Source organism: Phyllopteryx taeniolatus, chromosome 12 (genome assembly GCF_024500385.1).
Source record: "Phyllopteryx taeniolatus isolate TA_2022b chromosome 12, UOR_Ptae_1.2, whole genome shotgun sequence".
In the NCBI taxonomy this organism is placed as follows: domain Eukaryota; kingdom Metazoa; phylum Chordata; class Actinopteri; order Syngnathiformes; family Syngnathidae; genus Phyllopteryx; species Phyllopteryx taeniolatus.
In genome coordinates, this window is record NC_084513.1 from 23724435 (window position 1) to 23730714 (window position 6280).

At 44.1% G+C, this 6280-nt stretch overlaps 1 protein-coding gene across 1 annotated transcript in view; it reads right to left on the reverse strand.

Moving 5' to 3' along the window:
- The window catches only part of klf12b (Kruppel like factor 12b), a 47743-nt gene extending 45521 nt beyond the window's left edge, over positions 1-2222 (reverse strand). Inside the window, exon 1 of the mRNA XM_061791935.1 lies at positions 1737-2222. The gene's annotated coding sequence lies outside the window, so the exon portion shown is untranslated. The remainder of the gene's footprint in view (positions 1-1736) is intronic.
- Between the last annotated feature and the right edge of the window lie 4058 nt (positions 2223-6280).

A 6280-nucleotide genomic window follows, 5' to 3' on the forward strand; every position in this document is an offset into this window, starting at 1 on the left:
GGTTGACCATATCCCTTTTTTTTTTTTTTTTTTGACACAAAGAGCCAACGAAATTGGCATGTCAGAGAAGAAACAGAATTTGTTTGCCTCTTATTCAGAACCTTGCGAGGAAGCCTGATAATGTAATCAGATCAGATGATGTCAGCAGCAGCTCTGGTTAAGGAATAAAACACTTGCTTTCAGCCTGGAGTGTTCAACTTCACAGCGTTGTCGAGGCATTGTGGAAAAACCTTACGCTTACACGCACACACACACACACAGTGTCCGACCTTTGACACTACAGGGCATCCTCGGTTTATTACGACAGAGACATACAAAGTTTCCGGGTCACGAAATGTATGCAATGAATTAGTTTATGCACGGGTTTAAGAATATAAGACGACACGCTCGGTTACTACTGTACTGTACTGTTTTGTTTTGTTTTTTAAACTGTGCTAGCATAAGTGACTGTATGGCACGTTCTGCCACAACAGGAATTGAACTATGTTGTAAAACGAGGAGTCTTTGTACGTCTGCACATGAAAAGAAATTGCCCCGTCGACCAATGTTGGTGGCATTTACAGAACAGTGAGATGAAAAAAAGTTGCAAAATACTGGCTTTCTTCCACAGGCAGCGTAAAAGGGGTGAACTTGCAGGAACGGTTACAAGTCACGTGCGTTCAACGTCTCAAAATTGCTATATTGCTATATATACGAGGCAGATCGTTGCGATACATCACTTGTATTTGGAGATAGCGCAGGTGTACCGAATGTTGCGTCTTGCGAGCGGACAGGACGGACTTCCAAGACGTGCTCCCCCCGCCCCTCATGTGGAAATGTATTAAAGTCAGAGTTCAATTGGACACTAATATTCTCAGTCGATGAACATCGAGTGATCTCATCCACGCACACACACTTCATTACAAGCACGCACACACAGCTGTCACGCAGTGAGAGTGAAGGCGAGGGCCTCTCTTGGCAAACGTCGGGGTAAAGTCACAGAGGTCGGCGCTCACTTTCCACATCAAACCCGAGAGCAGAGGCCACCCTCCCACCTTGGTCCCGCCCACAACCCCCCCCCCCCCCCCTCGCCCCCTCACTACGCTTGCAAATGCCTTTGCTGTCAGCTCTGCCCCCCCTGTAATTGAAAATAACAGCCGAGGGCCAGCACCCCCCCCCCCCCCCCAGCGGCCCTGTGGTGGCGTCTTTCTCTCTCCCGGCCACCCCGACAGCTCCCCATCAATACCAATGACTATTACCCCACACTGCCGATGACATCCAAGACACCAAGCCCTGCAACACCCCCCGCCCCCACCCCCCGTGTCCTTCCTCCCGCTACCCGAGCCGCCCTAATGTTTAACCCGTTGCTAACAGCCGCCGTCTCTTAGCTGCCACACGTACAGCAAGCACGCACACACACACACACACACACACACACACACTCACACACACGCACATACACACACAGCGGACACACAACTCTTTCTGAGAGGGGGCAAACTTTTCCACTGCGCTTCAACACAAGTTTGCCGCTGCTTTAAAAGTTGCCTCTCAAAAAGAGTCCATTTAAACTTGATTAGCTGTCGCGGTGACACGTGAGGTGAGCTGTCATCTCTCTTTGGACAATGACAGCTGAAGCCATCACACGCGCCCGTTAGACAAATGAAGCGCAGCAGCAACAACAACAACAACAACAACAACAACAACGACAGCAGGAAGCAAGACGGGAGGGAAAATAAATGAAAGTGTACACAGACCTTGTCAGAAGCTGCAGAGCCGTGGAGACGCTTTTGCTTTCCACGCTCTCCTCTCCGTCTCCTCGTCTCCTCTGCTAACCGTGACTATGGACGTGTGCGCGTGTGTGTGCGTGTGTGTGTGTGTGTGTGTGTGTGCGTGTGCGCAGCTCCCTCCCCTTCTGCCTCTCAGGCAGGCAGGCAGGCAGGCAGGCAGCTCTCAGGAAATGAATGGGGAGCGCTGCACAGAGTTGTGTTGTACTTGCAAATGACTTAACCCCGCATCACATGATCCGCTCGAATGTAGGCTGGACAAGCACACAGAAGACAATATAGTCTCAGCTTGAACAGCGTGCATCGAATTACACAGGGGGCCCCCGCCGGAGATGGAGGCGAGGCGAGGCGAGGCGAGGCGAGGCGGGGCGGGGCGGGGCGGGGGGTCCGACGAGTCCGCTCCCCGCTTGACCGCTGAGAGCGAACGGCCCCGGGCCTGTTTAAAGGAAGTCACATTTGTCACTTTGAAGGTTATGTTCACATTCATACTGTCAAGGCTATTTCGTTTGCTACGAATTTAAGTATTTCACCACATATAATTTGTCTTTTAAGACATTAAGCACTGACTTTTTCTTTTTTTTGTGTGTGTATGTTGACATCCGAACACCGGCTCGTCTCGTGCTTATGACGTCACAGGCGCGGCGCGCGCTATTATCGCTTACCGGTTAAAAAGGTGACATGCTTTTGTGTATTTGTTTGTTCGTGTGCGTGTTACAATGCAAAATTTTACTTAACTGGTAACCATGAAACCTTTAGGAGCGTACAGTCGTGTGGATCAATCTATCTACACTTTTGGTTCGATATCGAGGAAGACGATATGGCGTCTCCTCTTCTGCTTCATGAGATTGGCAGTTGGAGCCCTATCGCCCCCTACAGGACTGGAGTATGACATCCATTGAATTTTTTTTTAAACCCAACCTGCTTTTCAGAACGGTTTGTATAAAATTGCATTCGCCAGTTGCAAACCAAAAGCTAAGGTTTAAGAGAAAAAAATGAAAATAAATTAGATGATAAAATGTTTTAACAATCCCCTTGGTTGTGTAGACACGGTCACAATACCTCAATAATTAAATACGTAGCTGTTTAATCATACAAGTAGCGCCTTACTCGAGCGTGTTTTGAACTGCACATCATATCCGCAAACGTGACAATTTATACACCTGTACACCTACAGGAGATAAGCTGTTGTCATGGTAACTGCACTCAATCATTTCTTCACGAAGCTGTCAGCGTCTGTTTTTCTTGGATCCAAATGTGGATTTGTCTGTGGTCACTTAAGAAGACTCTTTAACATGATAAGTCAAAGATTGTATAAACATTTCTTTCTGCCTCTACATGTAAATATGACCGCACTGGATCATACAGAGAGGTGTTACATACTACACTGCCATTTTTTTCTGTTTTTATTCCTTTTTTATTTATTTTTATTTATTTTATTTTACTTGATTCATGTTTTTATTTATTTATACTTTGTAACACTTTAGGTATTTTATTCTCAAACATTTTTGTTTAATGATTTTGTCTTTATTTAGTTCATTTATTTATTGTAATAAATTCCAGGGATGGTATTGGAAAAATTATTTTTAGTTGCTATGATTGAAATTTAATGAAACTATTAGTCACGTTTTGTGTACTTTTTTAAATTATATATATATATATATATATATATATTCTAATAACGCGGAATGGCGGGTGACTGGTTAGCACATCTGCCTCACAGTTGTGAGGTTGCGGGTTCAAATCCCAGCCCCGCCTGTGTGGAGTTTGCATGTTCTCCCCGTGCCTGCGTGGGTTTTCTCCAGGTACTCCGCTTTCCTCCCACATCCCAAAAACATGTGTGGTAGGTTGATTGAAGACTCTAAATTGCCCGTAGGTGTGAATGTGAGTGCGAATGGTTGTTTGTTTCTATGTGCCCTGCGATTGGCTGTCGACCGGTTCAGGGCGTACCCCGCCTCTCGCCCGAAGATTGCTGGCACCCCCGCGATCCGCGTGAGGATAAGTGGAATGGTAGATGGCTGGATGCATGGATATTCTAATAATTGATAAGTGATTCAATTGGAAAAAATAGTTGATGTCTCTGACTAATTTGATAAATAGCGAAATATCAATCATTCTGTGGTGTGCGTGTTTGATAATACACTGCAACAATTCCACATAACGGCTGCTTTTATCCGCGCATATTTGGGCTCTAGCGCCAATGCGTGCATCTCAGTTTTCCCATCTCGCAATGGCTCCTCCCCCGTGGGAGCTATCATGAAGGTGGAGGCGTTGGGACTCATCTGCATGTACACACGGTGTGTATGGTTTTGGAGCCTTGTAATTGGGTTTCAGCAAGGGATGATAGAGATGCTTGCCATAGTACAATGAGGGCCAAGCATTTAATATTCCTCCTGTTTCAGTTCAGATAGCGAGTGGCTCGCATTTGCCTGTCAGTTTACATGGCTGGGTGGAGGGGAAGAAACAAATGATGAATGGGCTTGGGTGAGTTCAATGAAGGGACGCATGAGCGATTGTGTCGGGGTAAAATACGAAGATGGAGGCTGGATAGCTGGAGAGGTGGCCGGCGTCAAAGCCGGAAGGTTTCGACCAAAAAGTGACGAGCATTTGGCCGCTGCGTGGTCAGTTGGTGGGCTTAAAAGCGAGCGCAAGAAGCTAAGGTAGCGGTCTGCTTGTTCATTCAGCGCTCCTTTCGGTCAAACGGCATAAACAGATGGGCTCGGATGCACAGCAACAGTCACAGAAGATCCAAATCGACGTCATTTCTTCGCACGAAGTTGGGCAATTCCAACTCTGACGGAGAGTCCTGTAAAGCCAATGGGAAGGAAACACAAACAGGAAGTAGAAACCCACCAAATTAAAACATCGCTTAACTGAACCAACAAAAGTACGTCAACAATTATTTGCGTACAAAATCCTAAAAATGATCGTATAATTTATATCTGTGGATTTAAAACATGAACACGCCAAAAATGTCACTTTTCTACTCATAGCAAATACAAAAAGTCATATTTTTGCGCAACCACCACTTTCTATCCGAAATGGACTATTAACAGGAAAAGTGTAGATCGTGTCTACAGTTGTAACTTAGTTTGCTTAAAAACATGAACACCCACCCCCCCAAAACAAAATGCAGATTTTCTGTGAACTGCACCACGACTTTCTATACAATAAATTAGTTATCGATCGATTTAATTGGTTTAAAAGCAAAATGAGCAAAAGCACGGGCAATTGTTTAATAAAATGATGAGGCAAACGTACGTTCATATGGTTTCACATTTCAAAGAGGCCCTCTGAGGGCAATCTTAGCAGCCCTGTTTTAATGGGCTCTAATTGAAGAATGCAAAACCATTCAGCCGCTTCTTTTAATGGTTTTTTTTTTCAAGTACAAAGAAGCTTAAAAGCATGCCCAGCATTATTTATTTTTTTATCTCCCAATGCTTTTTAGTTGTTTGTACACTAAAAGGGTTGCAGGAGGACCGTGTTACACAATTCTTGCAAAAAAAAAAAAAAAAAAAAAAGCTTTTTTGTCTGCTTTTTTTCCCCTCCACGACACCTACAGCAGCACACCCACCTAAAATACTACAAACACCACTCGGAGCAAGAGGGAATTGCTCGGCTCGCTCAGTGCCCGCAGCAGCGAGATGGAGGTGGAACTGCTTCTTCCAATCATCCAGATGCAACACCAATGGGTGTTTTTTTTTTTTTTCTCCTAAACACAGATTCACATACACACACACCAATGGGTGATGTGACGTGTTGCTTGCTGTGTGGGAAAATCACAGCCTGTGGAACCTGAGGAAATTGAAGCCATGCAATGGAACACAGTCACATTCTGTCACACCTGACATACAGTTCCTGTTGTTAAGCATTTTGTGGATTTGTGACCAAAATGGCCATCCTGTCATCTCAGTACATCAATTTAAGATCAAGTTGCAATAAGGCGATATCGTCTTGTGAGAACATTATAAGGCATCGTACCCAAGAAAAGTACTATTTTGCATGTGAGATGAACTATTTTCAAGCACACGTCCTCAAAAATGTGCAAAACAACTGCTGCCACAAAGATGGGCGAATATGCTGCATTAACAATATATTTTCACACAAAACAAAAATAAGCTTCATCAAGCAACTCCCAAAATATGGCCCTTTTCTATGATTTCAACCGTATTGCTATTGGTACAAAAATGTTCTAAATGCCTGTGTGGCCACTATTTTATTTTGCGTTTGAAAGGATTATTGTCAAGCAACAGGAATTATTATTTCACATCCAAAAAAAAAAGTCCTCCCGCAAACACTACAAACATGTCTGACACAACAATTACCAAAACCTTACATCTAATGATAATTTTGAACCTTCCAGAGACCAAATGTATTCTGAGAATAATATAGCTTTTTCAAGCAATTCCAAAATGATTATTTCGTTTTGTACAAAATGATACTAAATTCTTGGGGCCATACATTTTGAGCAGGGAGGGTACAATGTTTTGAAGCATTCATTGAATAAAAAAAAAAAT